This window comes from Ceratotherium simum, chromosome 10 (genome assembly GCF_057802395.1).
Source record: "Ceratotherium simum simum isolate JZ-2026a chromosome 10, ASM5780239v1, whole genome shotgun sequence".
In the NCBI taxonomy this organism is placed as follows: Eukaryota; Metazoa; Chordata; class Mammalia; order Perissodactyla; family Rhinocerotidae; genus Ceratotherium; species Ceratotherium simum.
The window spans coordinates 55,528,423-55,554,887 of record NC_141909.1 but is presented as its reverse complement, the minus strand read 5'-3'; the positions used below and the strand labels follow the sequence as shown (position 1 = coordinate 55,554,887).

Sequence of the window (26,465 nt, the reverse complement as noted above, 5' to 3'; positions counted from 1 at the left end):
TGGTCTGAAGTGTGGAGATAGATGATTGGAGGTAAAGAGAAGTGAGGTAATTGATAATGTGTGCAAGCATAGTCAAGCTTCATGGCTCTTCATAGGATGCACGTTCACAAAATGGTGGTGTTAGTAGGATCTGAGGGTGGAGTTTTCAGCCCTTTGACGTCAAAAGGGTCACTTACCCGACATTTGTGCAGGTCTAGTTGATAGGTTGGTGATCTCAACTGGCCTGAACTGGACAAGGGGTCTCAGTTCCTGAAAAACCACTCTTAATTACTGTTGATAAGATGGAATCAGTTGAACTGGTCCTAGAGGGCCCATGGTTACATATACATACATGCACACAAATGTTATGGAAGGAAGTGGTTTTTTATTCTTCTTATACGCAGTAGCTTATTGAGATGAGAACAGAAGAAATCCAAAGATGCTGAGGTAGTGGTGCAACTGAACAGGGAATTCCTCTGGAAAAGCTATCATGTGAATCACAACGGGAGGGGGCTTTGGGAGGTAATAGATTTCTCTCCCCAGCTCTTTGCCATCCTTAATGCCCCCATGCAAAAACATCACTGTAGAACTTTAGGTAGTGAATACAGATGGCAAATACAACTTCCTGGAAATACTTATAGAGCTATCGTTCTTCTTCTTCTTTTTTTTTTTTTTGTGAGGAAGATCAGTCCTGAGCTAACATCCATGCTAATCCTCCTCTTCTTGCTGAGGAAGACCGGCTCTGAGCTAACATCTATTGCCAATCCTCCTCCTTTTTTTTTCCCCCCCAAAGCCCCAGTAGATAGTTGTATGTCATAGCTGCACATCCTTCTAGTTGCTGTATGTGGGACGCGGCCTCAGCATGGCCGGAGAAGTGGTGCATCGGTGCGCGCCCAGGATCAGAACCCGGGCCCCCAGTATCAGAGCACGCGCACTTAACTGCTAAGCCACAGGGCCAGCCCAGAGCTATGGTTCTTATATAGCTAGGGAACCATATTGTTGGAAACCTCAAATTTAGGGGAGGAAAAAGGTTATCTTTTCTCCAATTGCTTATTATAGAAAACCCTGTTTGTTAAATGCTAACAAATCTAGGTCTTGTGATGTGCAGTATAATAATACAAGTAATATCTAGGGATTGTTTTAAAATAGTTGTTTCTTTTTCCATTGATGGGTCATTTAGACACTTTACAATGGGTCAGATTTAAATTAAAATGTATGTGTCTTAGAGCTGTCAGAGTTTTTCTTTAAGTGGTCAAATCCTTTTCAGATGTGAGTGCAGGGCATTTGTTAAAACTGGTTCAAGTCTGAGAGGGCAATGGAGTTGAAAGTTAACACAGGAGGTTCTCTCTATATGATAGATTGGATAGGTTTCTAAAGAGTTCTTTTCTGGATGGGTGACCATCTCAGTTTAGTGATGTTAATGGTCTTAATGTCATTAATGTTAAAAAGAACCTCTCATAGTTTTTAAACATGAAGAAAGTGAATGCCAATTTCTGGAACACTGTTGATTATATATAATGAAATACATTTTTGAGATTATTAAGAGATTCAGAGCAAGATAGGACAGATTACCAGCTCTGCCTCTAACTCTTGATTGATTGATTTGGAGTGACCTGCAGTTACTGTTTTGAAGATTTCTAACCTGATCCCTAAATTCTGAGATGAATCCATAGAGGTGAGGACTCAGGGTTCTATGCAGCCACAGCTCAACTTGTCATGTCTCCTCTTCTCCTTATTCAAGATAGGGTTATAATCTCTTTCCTGGTCTGTAGAGTGAATCCATTTGGGAGCTTTCTTGGCTTGCCTAGAAAATCTTAGTGAGCTGTGATCAGGTCCTCGCTTCCTACTATGACTCAGAAACCATTGAAGAAGTGCAATGGTGCAATAGGGTATGTATGAAGTACAGTAGTCCCTCTTTATCTGCGGTTTCACTTTCTTTGGTTTCAGTTACCTGTGATCAACCACAGTCTAAAAATATTAAATGAAAAATTCCGGAAGTAAACAATTCATAAGTCTTAAATTGCATGCCATTCTGAGTAGCGTGCATCCTATTCCATCCTGCCTGAGATGTGAATGATCCCTTTGTGCAGCATATCCATGCTGTATATGCTACCCGCCCGTTAGTCACTTAGTAGCCATCTAGGTTATCTGATCGACTGTCGTGGTATTGCAGTCCTTGTGTTCAAGTAACCCTTATTTTACTTAATAATGGCCCCAAAGCCAACTTTATTATTAGTTATTGTTGTTACTTTCTTACTGTGCCTAATTTATAAATTGAACTTTATTGTAAGTATAGGAAAAAGCATAGTATATACAGAGTTTGGTGCTATCCAAGTTTTCATCCACTGGGGGTCTTGGAGCATATCCCCCACAGATAAGGGGGGGCTGCTGTATCATGGGAACAAACGGAGGGATTGACTAATTTATCCTAGGCTACTGTATTTTTTTGAGAACTTGCATCTGCTTTGTTGAGTTTTCCCATTTTCTTATTTGCTATTAGAATGTTAGTTGTCACATCTGACTGCTCAGTGTCTCAGCCCAAAGCAGCCCTCTTCCCTTTCTAGTTCTTGGAGGTGAGTTACATCCAGGACCCTATGTTGACCTTATGATTAGGTGACAATGCCAAAAACCTACTGGAAATTTTGAAGTGCATTAATGTGTGATGGTATTTTCCTCCAGCTACTTAATTCTGTGTGTCTTAGGCTTCTACTGATTGGTCAGTTTATTGTTTGATTAATTAACTCATTCATCAAATATTTTGGGAGCATATCCTATATGCCAGGGATATGTACTGCATCTAGGGACTGGGATAAATGGGTGAGCAAACCAGATTGTCTACAAAGTTTTGCTGATAGTTCACAGGGGTTGAAAATAAAGGAATGAAATGCCTAAAGAAAACCAAATTTCTTTTCTGCCATTCAAAGAATATGTGTGAGATTGCCATATCCCAGCCTACTCTGGAGAATTCTCTATAAGTGCATTTCATGTGGGAAGTGGTACCAGACATTTTCTATATTACAATAATCTCCATATATTTATTAAGCTATAACTTGTAAGGCTTCCTGATGGGGCATTAAATGAGCCGTTTTGTGTGCTGCGTTGTGTCTTTGTCAAGAAGCACTCTGTTAACTCCGACCTGTGTCATTCCTCTGCCTTGGGCTGGTAATGAGGCACATTTCAGTCATTCCAGGAGGCCTTGGGGATCTGCACAAAGAGGGGTAAGACTGAGAAAGGGTTGGATTCATGGTGGGGTGGAGGGAATGCACTTAGGGAAAACCGGGGATAGAATGGAACCCTTCTGCCTAGTATGTTTTACATCTTTGTACCCTTTCAGCATAGCAGTTGAATATTCTAGGATTGTTCTACATTTGAAAAAAATGCTAAGAAAATGCTAGCTGACTACATTGTTTAAAGTACTTTTTTTCTTCTCAACCGTTGACCTGGCAGCAGGTTAGGAGAATCTGAGAACTCCAAATATGACAATGGAACGGTAGAGGACTCCAGCAGTTTTCCTATCATTTCTAAGCTCTGTCCTTAGGAGGACTGGCCATATACTGATAACAGAGATTCGACTCTAGGGAAGGAAAGAGAGCATAGAAGAGGAGAATAAGAGTGTGGGGATATTAGTGAAGAAAAGGGAAAAGAGATCAAGGGAAAAAAGGTAGATGTTCAATTGTCCTTGCTTCTCTCCTTTATCTCCTTCTTCTCACAAAAGAAGGGTGTGAAAAAAGCAGGCAGATTGAGAGGGGAAAAAACACAGTTGAATTAGAGATGGGAGGGCACTTGGAGTTAGTAAGGGAGAAGGAGAATGAGTCAGAGAAATCACAAGAGTAAGTGAGGGGGAAGGAGACAGGGTAAGAACTATTTAAATGCAGCGAGAAGAGAGAGACACCCAGAGAGGAATACACATTGTGGTCACACTGAGAGCCTTCAATTGCTCCCAGCAGTGGACCTGCCAAATAGCCAGTGTCCCTTGCTGAAGACATTTTCCTGACTTTTGTATTAACTTTAATGGGATTCTCTTTATGGCCCCTGTATTGCTGGTCGCAGCTGCATTGACACTCCCTGTGATCAAATAGCAGATGTAGGGGCACAGTTCTGTCATCCCTGCCACCTTGCACTGTTCAGCCGACTTCTGAGTCGGTGCTTCTCGTGTTTGATGTTTGCCCTTCCTCCTTGTCTACAGGTAGGAGAGTTGAAAGGGAAAAAACGTTCCTCAGGGCTGCCACACTTATAGTTCATGCATACAGATATTCAAAACAGTGGAAAACAACAATAAAATCACAATCCAGTATGTTTCCTAGATAGGGTAGTTGACTCTTTCATTGCTGGTCTGAGTACTTGCCCTAACCCCACAGCACACGCAGTGTGCCTATAGGTGGGCTGCTTCTTGAACAGTTTTCCCTCTTCTTTTTTCAAAGCTCAGTTCAGGCAGCCTTCCTGATATTCCAGGTCTGGGTCAGTTGCTTTCTAAGTGTGCGCCAGTGCCCTCCTCTGCACCCCGGCTTCCTGTGCTCCCCTTTCCCTGTTAGAGCTACCTTTCCATGTTGCAATTTCTGTCCTTCCACTAGACTTTGGGCTCTTTGCACAATGGTGGTTATTATCGAGCACCTAAATAGGTGTTCGCTAACTGGTTATAGAATGAATGAATGGCCTATGATGCCCATCTTCTGAATGTAAAACACAATTCTTCTAGAATCAACTGTGCTTTTAGATATCAGTTTACAATGAGCCTACATGTTCTGGAAAAGAAAAGTTGATTTAGCCAGTGGTAAGGGGTTTCTGGGGAGTTTAGTAGGGTATTTGTCCCCAGACACATGCAACTAAAGACAAGGGATTGTGATTCCATTAACTCTTGGACACCAGAGGACAGTTTTGAAGTTTCAGGCAGCCTATTTCTTGTGATCCTAGTAATCGCAGGCCAGATTCATAAGGCGCTTCAAAGCCATGCTTCTCAGACTTTAATGTGCATAGTAATCACCTGAGGATCTTGTTAAAATGCAGATTCTGTTTCAGCATGTCTCAGGTGGGTTCTCAGATTCAGGATTTCATGCTCCCTGCTGATGCTGATGTTGCTGGTCCGTGGACCAGACTTGAGTAACAAGGCTTGAAAATACTTTCTAGAAAATAAAGTTGGGATTTAGATTGTGAAAATATCTACCAGATGCATTTTATAGTTTACAGAACAAGAGATTTTCTGAGAGAAAACTTATAAGTATCTGACTCTTATTTCAACTTGGAAATTTGCAAGTTTTTCCCACACTTAAAAATAGTACATCCGATACTAGTCACCCCCCAAAACTGCTTTTGATTGATATTTTAGGTTGTACTGCCCTTAATTAACATACAGCTTTATTTGTTTAGGCTTTCTGAGATTTGGGAGGCCCTGGTGTAGCTGCTTTAGCAACAAGGACTACTTTTAAAGCAGAAATATTCTTTGGAAGATTGAGAGTTCAAGGGCTGTGTTTATGATGAGACCTTCACATTTATTGATTGTTACCAGGTTAGCACCATGCAGCGACCTTCTGCAAGGGCAGTCAGTTGGAATGGCTGGAAATAGGAAAGGGCAGTATTCAGCTTGAACTTTGTAAGGGAAAACTTGCATCTGCTTATGTTATGTTCAAACAGCTCTCTGGATTTGATGTTTGAAGTTTTTCTAACAAGATGGCCTTTATTTTACAGGTCCTTTGCAGCCAGCATGATACCATATTTATAACACATGGAGGAGAGAGAGCTCACCATGCTCAGGTAAAGGGATGGTGTGTACAGCAAGTGACAAGCAGGACTAATGGCAGGTTGTTTGTCACTGTATGAGAAGTGATTCAGCTTAATTATACCATTGACATCATTCTCTTATATGTGTTTTACTCACTTATGCCTGGAGTGCAGAGGGCCTGTGGTATACATTTGGGGAGCTGCTACGAAGTATCTACAACAGGGCCTCTATAAATAACCAGTAAGGAAACAGGGCTGGTCACCTGAAACCTCTTTCCATCTTCTACAGAGTTAACATAGAATTATTACTATTGTTCATCTTTATTACTTATCAGAAGGCTTTTATCTTTTCAACATTTATGTAAATATGTGAATACAGAAGACTCTCCTACAATTAAAGTCTTATCTCTGTTCCCTTATCTGAAGTTGCCGTTCTAAATATTCTTTGCATTTTCTTCTTAAATAAATGCATGTCCCACAATTTTGATTTGCCAAAATAGGTCACCAACATTAATTTTCTATTAACCTTTATTGCTTCTATGTTTTTCTAATCATCTTTTTAGAGGATTAAATGGTCCCCATTTGGGCAGCCTCTATATAGGATATAAACCGTCTTTTTCTGTGGTGGCCTTTATGGAACTGACGTAGATAGTGGCGATCTGTGGTCCAGGGACTGAAACTGGCCCCATTAACTGAGTCAGAGCATCTGTAGTTAAACCCAGATGAGGAGTTCTGTTCACATGGGCCATTTTGTCATTGGCCTCACTTCTTTTGTGACCCAATCTGTATTAGTTTCCTCTGGCAGCTGTAAAAATGTAGCCACAAACTGGTGGCTTAAACAACAGACACTTATCTCACGATTTTGGAGGCGAGAAGTCTAAAATCAAGGTGTCAGCAAGGTTAGTTCCATCCGAGCATTGTGAGAAAGAATCTGTTCCATGCATTTCTCCTTGCTTCTGATGGCCTCAGGCGTTCCTTGGTCTACAGATGGCCATCTTCTCCCTGTGTCTTCACATTGTCTTCCTTCTATGTGTGTCTATCTCTGTGTTTAAATTTCCCCTTTTTTTAAGGACACCTGTTGTATTGGATTAGGGACCACTTAAATGACCTCATCATAACCTGACCATCTGCAAAGACTCCACTTCTAAATATTAAGGTCACATTTGCATGTATAAGAGATTAGGACTTCAACATCTTTTTGGAATACATAATTTAAACCCTAACACTATATAAGGGAAGGGAGACTTAATTCCTCTTGGTATCCTCTGAAGAATCTAGCACAATTCCTATTGCTTAATATTGGTTGAATGAGTGAATGGCAAAGACCATAATGGCCATGGTCAAATTTAGTTTGAAAAAGCAAAATCCAGTGGCCAGAGGTGGGCCGCTATTATGCTGACCCTGGTCCTCAGTGAACTCTTACTTTCAGGATAGTCCAAGTTAAACAACATCATAAATGTTATAACAGTTTTCCTTTAAAAGTAACAGCAAGTACAATTTTTATAAAATATAGCCCTCTATGTATGTGGGTAAGTCATGCTTTCTCTGTTGGCATTGCAGGCTGAACTGCCAATTTACATGCTGCCTCTATCAGCACATCAAGATATCTTTCCAGCTAATTCAATACCATTTAAATCATACTTAGCCCAGCTATTCTTTCTTTCCAGCTGCATCACTTCGTGCTTATTAAATTTAACGTTCTGTTCCCTAGCTCTAATTTATAAATGCTGTCCTGAAACAGATCTGCTCTAGTTGTCTCTTCTCTCTTCTCTATGCTTCCTTAGCTCAAAATTATTGGAAGTTATCTTTTGAGTGTGTAGATTTGAGTGTTGATAAAATATGAGTATACTGGTCTCAAGGTAGCACTTAAATGATCCATTCTTTAGAGATGTTTATTTGGAAAACCCTTATTCCTTAGAAGGGTAGAGCTTTCTGGGCATGTCTACTGTTATTTCCAGGAAAAGATTACCTTTTTATACCAAAAGGAAGCCTCCTGCTGAGAGAGGTCAAAGGCCAGTGGCAGATTTCCTCCTGGGAGTGAAGTAGGCATCTTGAGGAGTGTTTTGAACTCATTTCAGCCCCCGAGTTAGTGCTGCATGTTGGCAGGCCAAGGTCTAGATATTGACTGTGTGGCTCAGGCCCCAGCCTCCTCAAGGCTGCGTGGCAGGTGGGCTGGAATCGTTTACGGACAGGCTTTTCAACCCCACAGAAGATTTCATGTTCCTGGGGGTGCGGCTGCAGGCTGTCCTGTGGCCAAGTGATAGCATTGGCCTAGACAGCACTGGATTTATAAGATGATGACAGGCAGTAGAAAATAAAAATGAAAATAAAAATTCATTTTCGCATTTTTCACACTGACATTAGTCCTAAGAAAATTGGTAAATCAAATGACAAATATTTATGAAGTGTGTGATGCATGCAGGCACGGTTCCACCAGATGCCGTGTACAGATGTATAACTACATCCTGGTGCCTCCACTGCTTTCTTTTCTTTTCCATTTGGTTCAAGAGCTCACCACTCTCGATTAGAGGCCTTCTATAACTTACCATGTAAGTCTCCTTGTTTGGTTTGTGAGAATGTCTACAGGGCTTACTTAGAATTAAAACAGTTAATTGTTTTGGTCACACAATGACCAAATCAGAGTGATGGTGGACTAGTCCTTTGATGATTACATGTAGAGTTTGGTAAGCAGTTGCATTCTGGTCGTTAAACTGTCCTTAAATATGTTGCTAAGTGCTATAAAGTATGCACTACTACAATTTTAAAATTCTAGTAAATCTTATTTTAATGACTAGGTTATTTTGTGCATACCTAACATTTCTCTAAACCAGAAATAAAACCTCAAGTGCCTTAAAAACTAAACACTAATTTATTGTTGCTTTGTCTTTTCCCCACTTCCATTTTGCATTCCCTAATTTCACTAATCTTAGATTTCTGAAAATTCAGGTATGAGTTTCGTAGAATATAATAATATATTCATTGTTAAACTCTGATTTTTAAAAAAGGGAAATGATTTTTATGTCCTTTTAGTTAGTAATTAACGTGGCAGATTTTTTTTTTAGACCTCTGAAATTAGAGTGTATTTATGATATATGGGAAGAATTTTAATTAAACAAATTATACTTTGGATCAAGATTCTATCAGACTTTCAAGAAAATGTTTGCACATGGGTACGTTAGAATAAGAATCTCAGTGTTTGCTTTTTCTCAGTTCTTCTCCTGCCGCTATCTCCTGATGATTCCTTCTTTGTTTCTTTCTTTCTTTTTTTTTTTTTTTTTTGCTGAGGAAGATTCTCCCTGAGCTAACATCCGTGCCAGTCTTCCTCTATTTTTTAGTAGCTGGGCCACCAGCACAGCATGGCTGCTAACAGAGCAGTGTAGGTCTGCACCCAGGAACCAAACCCAGGCTGCCATAGCAGAGTACGCTGAGCTTAACCACTAGGCCACTGGGGCTGGCCCTCTTTGTTTCTTTCAGATCCATGAGTTTGTGTTCAGTGCTTTTAAGCTGATAGTATGAATATAAGAAGAGCAGTGGGCTCCTGGCAGAGAACTCAAAAGCTTGGCGTTCTCTTCCATCTCTTGCTTCCCCTGCATTTAGTTATCACTAAGCTCTGTGAAGTTTCTATAATTCTTTTGTATTTTTACTTTCCGTTTCCAGGCTTTTCTTACCTTTTGCTTTTGTTTGTTCACACGACCAAACTGTTTGTTCGTTCATTCAGTCATTCATTCATTCATGTATTGTCCTTTTATGCCAAAAATTGCTCTGGGGATAATATCAAGGACATTATAATTTAGATGGGAGATCATCATGCAGAAATCGTTGCTATGATGGAGCTGTATACTAAGTACGCCTGACACATAGGAAAAGAGCAACTGACTTGGCTTGGGAGAGTCAGGAAATGCATTGTAGAGAGGATGGCACTTGAGTGGAGATTGGAAGGAGCAGAACATTGCCAGTGGATCAGTGTGGTGGAGAGAGAACATTCCCAAGGAGACGAAGGGCAGCTTAGCAGGGAGGTCTGAGGGAGCAGTGTGTGTTTGTGTACTCCTTGTTGTTTGTGTGTTGCCGGAGCATGAAGTAGGAGGGAGAATGTGGGGCTAGAGAAACCTCTATAGGAAGGCAGGAATCAAATCCTGAAGGTCATTGCTGAGCCTTCCTTTCTATCTCGTGTCTACAAATTGCAGTTGCCTTCAGTTCATCCTCCGCATTGCCAGGAGGCTGACTGTTAAAGAAGTGCTCATCTCCTGTCAACCTCCTCCCCAGTCTCCCTGCTTCTAAAGGGAAGTTAGGCCTTCCTACTCTGGCACTTGAAGATCTCAGTCTTTTCTTCTTTTATTTACTCTGTAAATCATTTACTCAAGCTAGATGTGTCTGCTTTGCTTCTCACACACAGTTTGTTCCTTTCCCCTCCTAGCTTCCCTTTTCAAAATCCCCCCAGCCTTCACAATCTCACCTAAATTCATATCCTTTATGAATCTTTCCTCTACTCATGCATAATTGCACCCCTTCTGAACTCCAGGAGAACTTTCTTTTTTTTTTTTTTTTTTTTAAAGATTTTATTTATTCATTTTTCCCCCCAAAGCCCCAGTAGATAGTTGCATGTCATAGGTTCACATCCTTCTAGTTGCTGTACGTGGGACTCGGCCTCGCGTTGGACGGAGAAGTGGTGCCTCGGGGCGCGCCCGGGATCCGAACCCGGGCCGCCAGCATCAGAGCACGCGCACTTAACCGCCAAGCCACGGAGCCGGCCCGCAGGAGAACTTTCAATGGACTCTTCATATCGCAATATTCACATGCTTCTTTGTATCACAAGCTATTTTTGTACCACTCTCACAAGTCTGCCACATGTTGAAGGGAAGGGCTACCTCCTCATTATGTATCCTGTTTATGCTGAAAGTGCAGCTCCTTGCATATAGTAGACAATGCATGATGGTTGTTAAGAGAATGGAGGGAATGAGAGTTCCTTTAATTTGTAAGGCTGTTACAGAGGTGGAACTGAGGGATTGGTTAACTGTCATATGGAAGAGGCAGTGGTTAGGATAATGTCCAGATGCAACTCGTGCAGGGCAGAATAATTGTCAGTGAAAGTAGAAGGATTACATTAAACAAAAGGCAGGGATATGTAGAGAAAAGAGGTCCACTTTGAAAACCAGTTAAACTTCTCTAAAGCTTAGACACAGGGAGAAGAAACTTAGAAAGCCATTAAGCCATATGTGGCTGGTCTTGACAGTGAGTAACAAATGATATAACAGGTAAAAGCACCTTTATTGCATTAAGATGCTCTGCATCTTTATAAGAGATGGCCTCTGGAAAACGTGATTCAATTTAAGACTTCTCAGTTGCAGATCTGGAGACAATCACAAATTCAGAAATATATTTATGAAAGTCTGTTGCCACTGAGCTCAAAAGACCATAATCCTATTACCTGTGATTTTGAAAAGGGTAAACATGAATAACTGAAAGGAGATATTGATTAAAGAAGTAATATGAACAGGAATAGTGGAATTAAAGTAATTGAGGCAATATTGGGCCTAATGGAGCTTGTTCTCTTAATGCCTTTCTTCTGCTCTTTGTATTGAGTTGGTCCTAAGGTCGATCGGAGTGTGTGCACCGAAAGAGAAGGACATAATGGAAGAATTAGTATCGCTGTCTATAAAAAAATCAATCTGTTATTCTTACAGAAGAACATCAATCAGTCTGTGAAATCAATTAACTGGAATTTTTTACATTCGGCTTATAAGATAATGAGGCAAATGATGAGAAAAAACTATGCCTTGCACATAGTAGATACTCAGTAAATGTTTCTTGAATTAAAAACCAAAGGGTACCATGGATTTAGTTTAAAAACAACATCAGTGTGAGTCCTTTTGTCAGTACTAATTCAGTCCTGTTCCTTTTACTAGACTGACTATATCTATAGTACTGTAAATGTAGATTACTCAATTTCATTGATCTCTAAAGTGAGTTCTCGCACATTTCTACTGCCGGGCATTCCAAGCCAGCTTCATGTGACCTTGAACCTTTGCATTATTTAGGGTCTGAGCTGTTTTCTGTGACTAGACTTTCTGCCCTATCGAGCACTGGCAGATTCCATTTTTTGAAATATCACTTTGATGACATTACTCCCTATTCAAAAACTTCAGTGTCTCCTCTTTGTCTGCAAAGTGATAGGCTCATTGTACTTTAGAGTTCATTCCCCAGTATATGGCTTCAAAGAGCTTCTGCATTCAGACTTCTCCCATGACCCATCCACACTTCACTCCCACCAGCCCCCTACCTAGACCCAGATTTGTCTCTTCATTGTGTCATCCTGTTTTCAAACATGCACAGTATTTTCCTTGGAATCCTTCCTCTCTTATCTATGTCCATCCAATTAGAGTCAGTTCTGCCTAATGCAACAGTTCTCTTCCTTAAAACGGTGCATTATCAAAAACCATGCTATGAAGACAATTATTTCAGTGGGATGACTGGTGTTAGGGACGAGAAAGTTGCAGATGATTCACAACCAAGTTGTTTTACCTGCAGTTATTTCATTAATAATGGTGTTGTTAATCTTTATAAGAGTATAACCTCAAAACCTGAACGTCACTGAAGGAAAACGACATTTTACTGTTTCTCTTTTCACAAGTTTGTAGTGAACTCAACTGGTATTTAAAAAAATTACTTCAACATCTTAATGATCAACTATGGTGAAAAACAGAGAATAAAAACTGAAAGCAGCTGTATTGTAGCAGAAGAGCTTTTTTTCTTATGCCAGTGGCCTTAGTCTGCATAAAGTAAATCTTATTCCCCAATCAATTGATCACTTTATATCTATTATATATTATGCAAACTCTGCAGAAGAAATTTCTGTAATGTTTATTTTTCAAAACTGAGTTTAAGCCCTTTTTACTTCACTGAATTTGCTTTTTACCATTCCACTCGTTTGCCTGGTGGTTTTTCCCTCTGAATACTCTTTTTTTAGGTTCATTTGCAGTTTAAGGACCTCTTTAATAGTTAACGTTTTTGAGAATTTTTAGAGACTGTTCTGAAATAAGGATATATTTTCATTTCCCACAATGCCCAACACATTGCTAGGGCAGTGAGATGTACTACTTTATAAGAGCATGCAATTATAAAATTCAATTTCACCTGAATCCCAAAATTGCTATTTTCCCTGCTTCCTGTTCCTCCTGAACATTAGGCTTTGTCTTAATGGTAAAAATACCATTTGAGTAATCCCTATTTCCATGTCAATGTGAAAGGATGACTGATAGATTTCAGGTTAAAGATGAATACATGTTTTAGTTCCTGTCCCTTCCCAAAACTCCATTATAAGGATGTTTAGGGATTTTTTTATAAAGGCACACATCTATAAGAACAAAGAAATGGGGCAACAGCCATAGCATTTTGGAATCTGAGGGACAGAAGGATAAGTGGTAGCTTACTGAGCAGGCCTGAGACGGCAGAATTTTAAGCTGGCAGAGGAGAAAGGAAGAAGTAGCCCAGTTTACACTGATGAACTCTGCAGAAGCTCAGGAATTTTCAGCAACAAGAACCCCTTGGAAATGAGAGTGAAGACAGGATTAAAATTAGCAGTATTGGGTGAAAGTTCAGATTTGCTCCCCAACTTGATACAAGCAGGTAACTACCTCTTTTCCACTCCAAGAGAGGAATGGAGATTATTTTTTCTGATAGAGATGATAAAATAAAAGGTTTCTGGATTGGAAGGTATTAGGAAAAGTTAAGAATGATATTACATAGTCTTGCACTCAGGGAGATTGCACTGATATACTGAGAACCACAGCCACCTTCTTCTCCCTGCCCCTTAGCCTGAGGGTAGCCAAGATGATACCCTACTTGCAGGAAACTCCAGGAGAATTCTCTGGGGTTCTGACTTAGAAATATAATGACACTGACATCAGGGATCTCCCAGAGAAGAAGCCTAACCAGAACAATCCTAAAATTAAATCCCAAATAACACCCCCTCCCCAGCCTTCCTGTTGACTTTCTAGTTCCTCACTCTTAAATATCAGCAGACATCTAAGGATCATCAGACGTTTAAGGAAAGTCACTCTCATGAGAGACAGAAACTAGAACATGCAAACAGCAAAAGAAACAACTTGGAGGGAACAGAACCTTTGCAGGAAGAAGGAATCTTAAAAAAGAAATCATAAGTATCTTCAGAGAGATAAGGCATAATATGGCAATCATGAAACAACAGAATTTATAAGGGTTAGGAGATCAAGTTAAGGAAATTTCCCAAAATGTGAAATAAAAAGAGAAAAAATGGAAAATAATATAGAAAAAATAAGAAACTTACAGGATTGGTCCATGAGGTCCAACATGTGAAATAGTAGTACCAGACTGAGAGAATATAGAAAATGGAGGAGAGAACACTATTGAAGGAATAATTCAACAAAATTTCCCACAGCCAGAAGTAGGAATTTCCAGATTAAAAGGTAATACTGATACATCATCATGAAACTTTACAACTACAATGTGCTCCCATAAATGACAGGGCAAATCAATAAAAAGAAAGACCTGGGATCCCAGAGATGGGTCCAACATAAGAACCAGCAATACAGCAAGGCTAGTGATGGACTGATCTAAATTGGAAAATTGGAAGAGGGGTCCAGGAGAGACTTCTTCAAGATGATGAAATTGATAAAACACCTGAGGTGTTTGTGCTGAGAGGAGATGTACAAATCTGGGGGAGGCTTTGGGGGTAACCTCATGATAAGTGTATAGAAACCAACCCAAATTAAATGTAACAGTGATTCACTTCAGGGAAGACAAAAAGTAATGCCAAAAAGTAAATATAATCACAGAATGTTACATGACTCAGCTGCTAATAGTATCTTCATAGCTATAATGATATAAAAATGGAGATTTAATATAACCAAAATTGTGGTAAAATTCTAAGAGGATGAGAAGATTGGGCATGTATATGTGTATGGAAAAAAAAACTCAACTCTCATCTTCCCTCATTGGGAGGCCAATAGATAATGCTCAAAATTGAAAAACCAAGAAGTAGTAATATAAGCATGTTACTTAAATCACTTCTTCTCAATTTTGCCTCATTATGGCACATATAGAAACAGATACTTAATAATGTAATCTGGGGACATCCATTTGGGGAATATTGTATAGATGTGAGAATTCCAAATAAATCTTTCCAAATTTTCTAATGAGAGACCTGAGCTTGCTTTCATGAATATAACTTCTTTTAACATAAAAAGAAGCTTATATGCCTGAAATAGCTAAATATAATTCTTGATCTAGATTTCCATGATTTTCGTCTTGAAATTCTTGTTAGTCACTGTCAGTTTACTACACAAGTAATGATAAAATTCAAACCATTTCACCACTATTCCAAATTCTACAACAGTTAAAATTATATTTAAAAATTTCAATAGGCATTAGTCCTTTTCTTTGCTATATAAATACAATACTGTGATACTCCCCATTGAATTTTTTCTTATGAAGTAATTAAAAGTAATGATGAGGCCCTAATTTGTAAATGTGTGTTCACTGTTAGAGCAGTCACCCCATGGGTAACTTGGATGCCAATAAAAGAGCACATTAGTCCCAAATGGAAAGAAGTATCTGAAATCCATAAAGAGAAGATTTGGGGAGCTGCTGCCTGTAGCTTTGCCCACCATGTCCCCTTCCCCAATTTTCTAGATCCCCACCTTTAGGCAGTGTACTTTGTACATCTGGAATGCAGACTCCTCCAGCAGCTACATGGGCTGCTTCTCCGTGTAGGACAGTGGTGTCTTCTGCAGCAGCCTGCAGACGTTGAAGTGAGTGCCCGTGGACCTGTTTAATGCCGCTCAGCAGAGCAGTGAGTATTGTGCCTTTGGACTCTGGGGAAGTTGATGGCCAGTTGTGACCTGTCTAGAGGCATTGGTTGCCCTAAGCCCCACCTGAGAGGCTGAGGGGTGTCAGTACCTCTTAGCAAACCTGGAACCAATTCATAGAACAGCAGTGTGCCAAGACCTACTGGTCAGGAAGCACTGATTTCCAGATATGGAGGCAGAATCCAAAATAATTACTTTTAAAGCGTTGAAAACAGTTAACCTCTGGGCCTAGTACTACTTAACAGTTGAAACTGTGTTATGAATAAATTGGTATAAATACAAACTAATTTTTTAAAAGAATCTCTCATGTGGTCGTGTTAGATCTTCCAGATCTTTTGCTTTATCCAGGCGTTGGGGAGAGCTGCTTTCAACTCTGTTTTCATGAGATGAGCCAATAATATGTATCCAGTTGTGCAGTATGGTCTACTACTTAAATTCAGAGGCTCTTCAGTTTGTGGATTATCTCTATGCTGCATTTTACCACTTTGTCTCAAGAATTAAGATAGAGAACAACAGCACATCTGAAGATAGCAAGCTTTGTTTTTTAATAAAAGGAAAAAGAGAAGTTGAAATTAATGGGAAATATAACTTGTATTTTGTATCTTTAATTGATTATTGTCTTGCTATCCCTTTAACATGCTCCTAGGGAAGTTAGTAATAATGTTTTAGGAGAAGAGTTGGGAAATGAATAGTCACTCTGTCACTGAATTAGGAAAAGGCGAAAGGCACTTGAGAATACATAGTGGAGAACACTCTTCTTCTGTAGAGGGGACAGAGAGTGTGTTCCATTTGGTGCCCTCCAGATTCAAAGCTGAAATTGAAAACGATGGTACTTTAATTCGCTGCTCAGTTAATGGGCCTACTGATTTACTCTCATTTTTCAGGCGTCTAATATGTCCTTAAAACCCTCTCAAGGGTTTTATACTTTTAGCCTGAGGTCTCTGTGCTTTATTTTTCCTTTTGTTCTTCAAATACTTTCATTGCCTCTCCCTGTTTCATCTTCTGAGAGGTTCAGAATAATGCATGATATGCACTGAATAATTTGGATGGAGCTTGTGACATGTCTTCATGATGTTAAGCCACTCAAAATCCTAGGAAATAGTCCCAACTTGCATTGTCAGTAGATTAATGCAGGTGAACTTTAGAGTCTTAACTTTTAAAAATTTACATTTTTACTAGTGATGATTGAAAAACATTGGCATTTTTTCTGTTCGCTTTACTGATTACAATTGCAAATACTTGCACAAAGTGCTAGAATGACTTTTCACTGTTCCATGAGAAGCAGAGTATTTTTTTACCCATTTAATGGCTATTAAATATTTAAAAAACAATTTTCCAAAAATAATCCATAACTATATGTAACGTGCATAAATCACAATGGGAAATGTATTCCGATATGCATGCCTAAATATACTTGTGTAGGTAGGTTTACATATCTAAGAGAAATTTGCCAAGAAGAAAGGTTAAATTTAGGAGAGGTTTCTCATTTGAGACTTCATTATGAGAATGGTAAAAATAGGGGTGCTTTCAGATGAAGTCAAGATAGTGATTAATCAGGTAGTCACCAACTTTTTGCCCTAGGATTTCCTGGATATGAGTCTAAACCTTATGATCTGAATCAAGAATGGTAGAAAACCACGACGAGTTAGTTATTTGGGATATGGGTCAAGGAAACCTATCAGCTCTTGAGTTTTCCCAGTGGAAAATGAATGGAGGTCATTTTTTAATGTTAAGGGATATCTGTTCTGAGTGGAGATTCAGAGGAGAGCAGGAACATATTAGGGGGAGGATAATGGGAGAGAAGAGTTTGCCTCACTGTCTGGGGAGCAGAGAGGGTACAGCAGACAGGGGTAGGACAGAAGAGTGGGGTCACAGCAGGAAGGAGGAGAGTCAGGGAAAAGGAAGGAGTCAACTGGTGGACTTTTAGATGTGGGGCTGACATGAAATTTCAGAAGAAACATTTGGAGCATTTGGCAGCAAGTGACACGATCAAAATGACATTTAGGAGAGATGATTCTTGCTGTGGCTTATAAAATAACTCAGAAGAGGCGGAAGAAGGCTGACGCATGATAAGAAGGATTGCAGCTGAGGAAGGAAGAGGGAGAAGGGATTGGACTTGGTCACAGGATTGATAGAGAAGACAGAAGATAAAGAGAAGTTGCAGAGAACTTTCAGTCAAGGCTGGGTTGCTGCCTTAGAGAACTCATCCCATCCCTACCAGTCCAAAACAAAAAAAAGCAGGGTATACAGAAGATTATACAGCCAACGTTCAAATGCCTTCTGGAATAAGTCAGTTCTCTTTCCAGCTTACAAGTCGTGGAACAGTGGACATGGAACAGTTTGCAAAAGATAGAAGTTCTCATGTGGATGTGCTATGACCCTTTTCCTCATTCCACACGTTTCCAGGAGATCCTGTGGATGGCAATAGATAAAGGAGTGTGATAAGAGTTAGCAGTCAGGAAAGGAAGCACAGGCCGGAGGATCTTCTCTGCACACACAATAATTGGATCCAGGTGTGTGGATAAGCATTCCATGTCACTGAGAGGAGAAGGGAAGAACAGAGGCTTGGAAGCAGACATTGTGAGCTGCTGCGTGAGGAGGCCGAGGGAGAAAAGGAGCCAGAGAAGGAGTGGTCAGTGTGGCATTAAACCTGTGAAATTGTTTGATCTAAACTTGAAGTGGATATTTGCTTCATTAAAGCTGACAGTATGATTTGTGCTTTTAGCTATAAATGAAGGGACGGTTCCATCCCCTAACACTGAGCATCCACAGAGAATTCATAATATAAATAGAGCAAGTCAAGCCCAAAAACCAGCATGGCTACCAGAAAGATTTTCATGGGCCTCTCCTCTTCTACAAATACAATTCATCCTATTCTTCTTAGAGTTCACTGTGAAAATTCTTTAAATGGGTATCAGGAAGGCAAATCCTGCACTCCTCAGTGGTGGAGCTATTTAAACAAAATGGGTGAGGGTGGTCAAAAGTAAAAACTTCTAGTTATAAAATGAATAAGTCCTGGGAATGGAATGTACAGCATGGTGACTATAGCTAATAATACTCTATTGTATATTTGAAAGTTGCTAAGAGAGTAGATCTTAAAAGTTCTCATAGCAAGAAAAGAAAATTTGTAACTATGTATGGTGATGGATGTTAGCCAGACTTATTATGGTGATTAATTTGCAATATATACATATATCGAATCATTGTGTTATACACCTGAAACTAATATAATGGTATATATCAATTATATCTCAATGAAAAAATTTAAAAGAGGGCCGGCCCCGTAGCTTAGCGGTTAAGTGCACGCACTCCGCTGCTTGCGGCCTGGGTTCGGATCCTGGGCGCGCACGGACGCACCGCTTCTCCGGCCATGCTGAGGCCACGTCCCACATACAGCAACTAGAAGGATGTGCAACCATGACATACAACTATCTACTGGGGCTTTGGGGGGGGGGGGAATTTTAAAGAGAATACATTAATTTTAACATTGTAATTAAAATCAGCCTCACTCTCCCACTCACCCACCTACCCACCAGGATGGATTATAATACTGTACACTTTGTTCTAAACTGGAAATCCCTTTGAATCTTGTATTAGGCTTTTTCAGAGAAACAGAATCAGTAGATAACGCACGTGTGTGTGTGTGTGTGTGTGTGTGTGTGTGTGTGTATGTATAGTGGTATTAAGAGATTTAAGGAATTGGTTCATGCAATTGTGGGAGCTGGCAAATCTGAAACTCCCAGGGCAGGCCTGCTGGGAACCCAGTAAGGAGTTGATGTAGCCTTGAGTCTGGAATCTATAGGGCAAGTTGACAGGCAGGATTTCTCTGTCATAGTCTTGAGGCAGAATTCCTTCTTCTCCTGGAAACTTAGTTTTTGCTTGTCAGTCTTTCCACTGTTTGAATGAGGCCCACCTAGATCATCCAGGGTAATCTCCTTTACCTGAAGTCAACTGATGGACAATGTTAATCACATCTACAAAATTCCTTTACAGCAACGTCTAGACTAGTGTTGGACCAAATAACCGGGCAGTGTTGCCTACCAAGTTGACACATAAAATTTTGCCTTCACAAACCTCTTATTTCTCCTACGGGGGAAGAGCAGAGTCAGCTGTCTTTTGCCCCATTTCCTCAATGTTGACATCTTCACAGTGGAGAAAGGCTTTCTTAGTGATTCAAAGGTGACAGTTTTTGTGGTATAGCTTTTTCTCGGTCAAATTATTAAAAAAAAAAATTAAAAAGCTGGGCAATACCAGCCCCTTACTTCTGTCCCACATGATGCCAAATGGTCTTGTCTGCTCTGCCTGGTGAGGGGGTGGGCATGGCTGATGCAGGCTCTCAAGCCCTGCAGGGAGACTGCTCAGCTGACTGTGTGACAATCACATGGGAAGTGCGGAGTTAATACTTCCTGGGAAGAATTTTAATGTTAGAATTTGCTGTCTTTTGCACATATAAATTTGAAGCCTTAATGTTATGCTCTTCTGGTGATTTGCATTTAATATGCATGCAAATTCACAATGTATACTATATGCCAAGAACATAATTTATAAATTGGTACTTTCCCTGGTTGTTAGCCATTTTGGCCACTTTAAAAATTAGTACTTTGAAGAAATATATGTTTTCAAATTTATATGTAGTATCTTTAGTTTCCAGAGAAAAATATGTAGTAGATTCTCTACCGGAAAGGTAGATCTCTGTTGTAACGTTCTCTGTGTTTAAAGAAATTATGCATAATGCTAAGGGTTGGAATGTTTTTATCTTTCCTACAAATGGGTTTGGATTAGGTGTTGCAAGTGTTTGTTTCCATTAACAGTGCTGAAAAATATGTGTTTCTGAAGCATGATTGCAACGTGCAGCATTCTGGTACAATTGGAGGTGAGTCATTTCAGGTGATAAACACACCTCACATAACAGAATAGCATACTGTACATTAAGTGGGAGATCAGTCCTGCGCTGTGTAACCAAGAGTGGGAGAACCCCAGAGAGAGACTCCGTAGCCTCTCTGGCTGCCTTTTGGGCTTGTTGTCTTGGCAACTAAAACACAGCCATCAGTTCTTTCCTCAGGCAGGGAACTCCAGTCATCCTTGACTCCACCATGACCTTTTCTCCTCCCCCTTCCAATCTGTCACTGAGCTCTGCTAGGCAGCTTCCAGGCAGCTTCAGATTTTTTCTTTGTCGCACATCTCCAGGCCACCACCAGGTTCCGTTCTTTCCCCTTTGGATGATTGAAACCTCATCGCTGGCCTCCTGGCTTCTCAGCTGCTTACCTCTTCTATCAGTCCCAAATAAGGCCTCCCAAACCTTCCTTCCGGCTATTGAAGAAAGTCATCTTTCAGTTTAGACCTCTGGGAATTCGGCATTCTCTGCAGGGAGCAGACATCCATCCTCAACTTCAGTGGTCTGCTCCAGCATGCTATTTAAAATAATTTTTTTAACATTCTTCTCTCTGAGCTGCATGTCTTCACAACTGTTAGTCACCCTCCTCCTACACCTTTCCAACACTGTGGACCATTTGACCTTCTATGTCTCTGAGTTATCTCCATCCCTCTGAAAATTGCCTCTCCTTAAGTGATAATGACAAAGACTCTCCAGCTGATGAGTTTTATTGGGACCACCCCCACCATCATTATCATCATCTTCATAAATACTATCACTAGCCTCTGTGTCAGCATAATACTAGTAGCTGCACAAAATGGACTAAATTTATCTGGCCTGTGGACATTGACTCGAAACCCCAGCAGGTCAGGGCCTCAGTGTGTGATTGTGCAGCCTGGCAAAGGACACGCATCGGGATGAGAATCCACCTTGGCTCTGCTCACCAACATGCATGTCCTTGGGCACAGCTGGATCTGCCAGGTTAAAAGGTGACTTCCACTGCCTACTACCCCCCGACAAAGGCAGCTTCAGCTAGCCAAACTGTGCCGAGACACAGACCTGAAGGAGCACCATTTTCTAATTCATTTGTGGGCTGAGAGGGCATCATTTACTCAATTGTAGCTAGGCATCCTATAAGCTTGTAGAGGCCTTGACTTATGGCATATGTGTGAAAATCAAGAATAAACAGTGCAGTTTTCTAGTAAGAGAGGAAAACATCAAAGGGAAGACCAGATCTATTCCCTCTTCTTTGGAAACCGTGAATAGTGGGGCATCTTGCCTTTGCTTTTGAATTATGAGACGGTGTTTGATGAATTTGATATAAGTATCAGGTAAAAATAATTTTGTGATAATAATGACATCCAGACAAAAAATTCTACAGTGATGTCTCTTCCCACTCCTTGTCCTCTCTCTTTTTCCTCCTTCCTCCTCTCTTCCTCTTTCCCCTCCCCTTCCCTTTCTCTTCCTCTCTTTCTCCATCTCACTCCCCCTCCCCTTTGTTTTTTGATAATAAGTATAGCAACTAATAAATGTATAAAATATTCTGAGTGGCTCAGAGATGCATTTTTACTGGGCTGGATTATATCATGGGTAACTCCAACCACAAGGTCCCATGTGCTGTAGGCAGACTGGCCTTATAACTGTCATAGAATGCTTAGGGACATGGAAGCCGCATGCTTGATTTACATAGAGCTCAGGAGCCCTGAGTGTAAGAACTTGAGCTGGGCTCCCTTTTGGAGTTCAGACATGTACTGATCTCTCTCATGGCTTAGGATTCCCCAGAAGAGGCTGGATCGAGGGAAATGATGGGGCCCCTGAGAGAAAGCCATGAGTGAAGAAGTCTGCCGAGCGGACCAGAATGAGTGACAGGATCTGGATGTCTGAGGGGGCAGTGGTTCCAGGTACCCCCCGTGACCTAACATGCTTTCGGTTTACACTTAACCTTCTATAGTTCACAAAGTATGTCTCATTTGGTAATTGTGAGAACCCTCTGAAGCAGGCAGAAACGGTATGGCTTTTGACCTCAATTTAAGAGAAAAAAGGATTGATGCTTGGTCAGAGATGTGTGCTGGTCAAGGACATATAGTTATTATATGGTGGAATTGGAAATCAAACCCAGATATTTTGGCTCTAAAATCTGAGCATCCTTCTCAGAGTCAATGAATTATCGCTACGAAGTGTTAACTCTGCACCCCACATCCCCAACACAAACGCTTCTCACTCAATATCAAGTCTGTTTGTAAGTTCGTTATGTTAACATATAAAACAACAGAAATGGTTAGGACAGCTCCAGAACTGGAATCATTTTGTGTCTCTCAGCGTAGTCACCTTCTCCCATGGGAAGGCATATATGGAGGAAACTCTTAGCAGAGTGTACAGGTAATTTGCACTGCTCTTGGTTATGTATGTATGTTTGGGAACTCTGGGTGGAGACAGATTACTTGGACATTTAGTTTGACCTTCATAAAGAACCTGTGAGGGCCGGCTCCATGGCTTAGCGTTTAAGTGCACACGCTCCGCTGCTGGCGGCCCGGGTTTGGATTCCGGGCGCGCACCACGCACCGCTTCTCCGGCCATGCTGAGGCTGCGTCCCACATACAGCAACTAGAAGGATGTGCAACTATGACATACAGCTATCTACTGGGGCTTTGGGGGAAAAAAAACGAGGAGGATTGGCAATAGATGTTAGCTCAGAGCCGGTCTTCCTCAGCAAAAAGGAGGATTAGCATGGATGTTAGCTCAGGGCTAATCTTCCTCAAAAAAAAAAAAAAAAAAAAAAGAGAACCTATGAAAAGAACAATTGTGAGAAATAATTAATGACTCTATGACAAGCTTAATCAAAATTGGAGCTGTTTTCACTATTTTACCGTAGATATCAGTGAGACCCTATGCAGTAGATAAGCGCAGTGACCTGTTCTGTGTATGTCTGTTTTAGATATCAGACTGTTGTTCTTACACGATAGGACAGGAGAGAGAATTTTATACATTTACTCACCACCTGCATACTTTGATATTTTTGTCATAATTAAGTGAGCAGAGGAGCCAGCTGTGGTCTGCATAGGCTCTAGTTCTCCGTCTTGATCTGAACCTGAGCAATGGATTTAGTCCTGGAGCCAGTGTCACTGACACATGCAGCAGCCAGCCACAGGGAAATCCATCACAATAACAGCAATCTAGGCATCTCCGGAATCTAACCACATCCGTATTCAGATGAGGAGAGCACTGAGTACTCTCACCAAGAACGATATTGAGGGACTCTGGGATAATGCTGCCTTTACACTGCTCGTAAAATATGTTAGAAAATAAAGGCTTAAAAGTCATGCTTGTGAAGAGTGAGGACAGGGAAATGAGTGTAGCAATTCACACGGTGCACTTTTCCTAGGAGCAAGGAGTCGTGTTGATTTCTCAAAGTGGGTATTTCATCTCTTATAGTATCCTTAAGAAGGCCAGGTCAGCCATAGGTTAGCAGCTTAGGAGCTGACTTGGATCTTTGCCTTGCTGGCTCTTTTTACCTTTTTGATTTCAGCTCAAATGTCATTTCTCAGAGAGCCTTCTTCCCACCCAGTCTGGGGTTTCCTTCCCCGCAGCTCTGCCCCCTGTGTTCTCTACCTCATCATCCTGTCTTATTTTCTTCACAGCACTTATCACTCTTTGCAATTATTTTATTTATTTATTGGCCTGTTTACTGTCTCTCTCTCTTACCTCTGGAACATAAGCTCCATGGGAACAGATGCCAACCATGACTCTCTGGCTTACTGTTATTTTCCATAGCATGTAGAACAGTACTTGGCCTAAGGTAGGTGCTCCATAAATTCATTGAGTGAGTCAATGAATGAATGAATTAGTGGCTAAATATGTGCTTTCTCTTGCTTAATCCCACGGTTTAGTGCCCAGATACTGGGTTGTGGTTTTTCCCTAGTAGAAGAATCCAAAGGGATTATATTAGTTTTCTATTGTGGCAGTAACAAGTTACCACAAACTTAGCAACTTAAACAATACAGATTTATTATCTTAAAGTTCTGGAGGACAGAAGTCCCATACAAGTCTCATTGGGCGAACATCAAGGTGTCAGCAGGGCTGACATTCCTTTCTGGAGGCTCCAGGGGAAATCCATTTTCTTGCCTTTTTCAGCTTCTAGAGGCCACGTACATTCCTTGGTTTTAGCCTGTTTCCATCTTCAAAGCCAGCAGCAGTGGGTTGAGTCTCATGCTGCCCTTTCTACGATTCTCTACAGCTGAGGAAGTTTCTCTGCTTATGAGGACTCATATGATTAGATTGAGTTTACTTGGATAATCGAGGAAAATCTCCCATCTCAATGTCCTAAATCACGTCTGTAAAGTCCTTTTTGCCGTGTAAAGTAACATGTTCACAGGTTTCAGAGAATAAGATCTGCACATCTTTGGTGGTGGTGGGTGGGGGGGGATCATTATTCTGCCTACCACATGGATTTACTTACAAAAGAGGTGGAGGGATGGTCCAACCCAGAGGCTCATTTCTCTTCCAGAATATATATCATGAAAGAGAGTCTTCCCAATGGATTTATTCATTCAACAAGAGATATTTGTAGAGCTTGTCACATTCTCCTTGACAGTTTTGTTTCTGATAGCAGAGTGGGCCAGGCTAGATTGCTGTTTTGTAGGGTTTGGCATGGGGACCCTGGAGAAGTTCACCTGAATTCAGAAGCAGGCCTGGCAGTCAGAAATTGGGTTGCTAACCAAAATGGGATCAGTGTGTCCACCAGGGACTCGGAGCAGCTGTAGTAGTGGCAGTTAACATTGATTGAGTACAGGCCTGTTTGGAGTAATTTATGTAATTAATTTAATCTTTACAACAATCCTGTGGTAGAGGTACTATTATTATCCATGTCTTACAGATTGGATGAAACTAAGGCACAGAGAGGTTAAATAAGTTGCCTAAGATCACACAACTAATAAGTAATTGAGCCAGGATTCAAAATCCCAGGCCATCTGGTTCTAGACCCTGCTCCCTAACCACTGTGCTCCCCTGCCTCTCGTGGGGCCACTTAGAGAGTGGCCGAAGGAGCCTATGAGAGGACCATCGTGGGTGCTGGGGAGGAGAACCTCAATTTCTGTGCAAATGTGCATGTGGGGTGGTTATTTGGACCTTAGGGTTTCTGCCTCAGCAGACCACACTGTGTGTCAGGCGCAGCCACCTGCCATGGGGAGATGTGAAAATGCTGTCTGTGCTCAGGAGGATGCAGAACCATGCAGCCCATGGGCATTCCCTGTGAGGAGTTGGCGAGGGAGACATTATGTACTGTGCAACTTGCTGAACCATCTGTTGGGCTCCTGGGTTTCATGAAGTACAGAGAATGGAATGGTACAAAGGAACTGGTCAAAAGCTGAGAGGTTACATGTCCGCTTCATCAGTTACCAGATCTGGGTCTGGGTCAAGCCACTTTGATGCATAGAGCCTCTGTGAAAAGAGAATACAAACTCTGTTTGTCGACATCTCCAGCATGGGAGAAGGATCAGATGATTATTGAGAAGTGCTCTGTAAACGTTAGTTATTACTGTACATGTGCCTAAATGACAAGGTGAGGAAAGGAAGCAAGTATGAGTACCTCAGTGCCCTGAAACCCTGTCTGGCTTGTGTCACCCTGGGGCTAAACTGGAGAGCGTGAGCAAGATAGGAAATGTGCTTCCCATAGCCTCTGTGAGAGAGACTGATTGATGGCGGGGATTTACAGGTCAGCCTGTGAAAGCATGTAATCAATCAGAGCATAAGAAGGATATCTTGTCTTTGGTGTGCAGATTCCCAGTCCCAATGGCTCTAATAACCTGACGGTGGTCATCAGAAGGGGAAGTCTCCTCTGCTTGTCTCCACTCCACTCATTTTAGTAGCTATTGGGTGGCCAGGCAATCCCAAGAATTTCTCGTACGAAGGTGATATTCTTTAGTGGGTTTGCCATAATTCTGTGAGCACAAGTGACAGCCGTGAGTTCCACACTTGAGGAAGGTGCAAAAACTTACGTTGGAGTTACTGAGATTGCAAATACTTACTTAGATAATCAGTGATACATAACTATCAAGAAC

The 26,465-nt window shown here is 41.0% G+C and overlaps 1 protein-coding gene across 2 annotated transcripts in view; it reads left to right on the top strand.

The window, feature by feature from the left end:
- ENOX1 (ecto-NOX disulfide-thiol exchanger 1) overlaps nt 1-26,465 on the top strand; it is a 548,889-nt gene that overhangs the window by 99,453 nt on the left and 422,971 nt on the right. For both annotated transcript variants that reach the window (XM_014789964.2, XM_087436027.1), the window contains exon 2: nt 5,662-5,727. The gene's annotated coding sequence lies outside the window, so the exon portion shown is untranslated. The remainder of the gene's footprint in view (nt 1-5,661; nt 5,728-26,465) is intronic.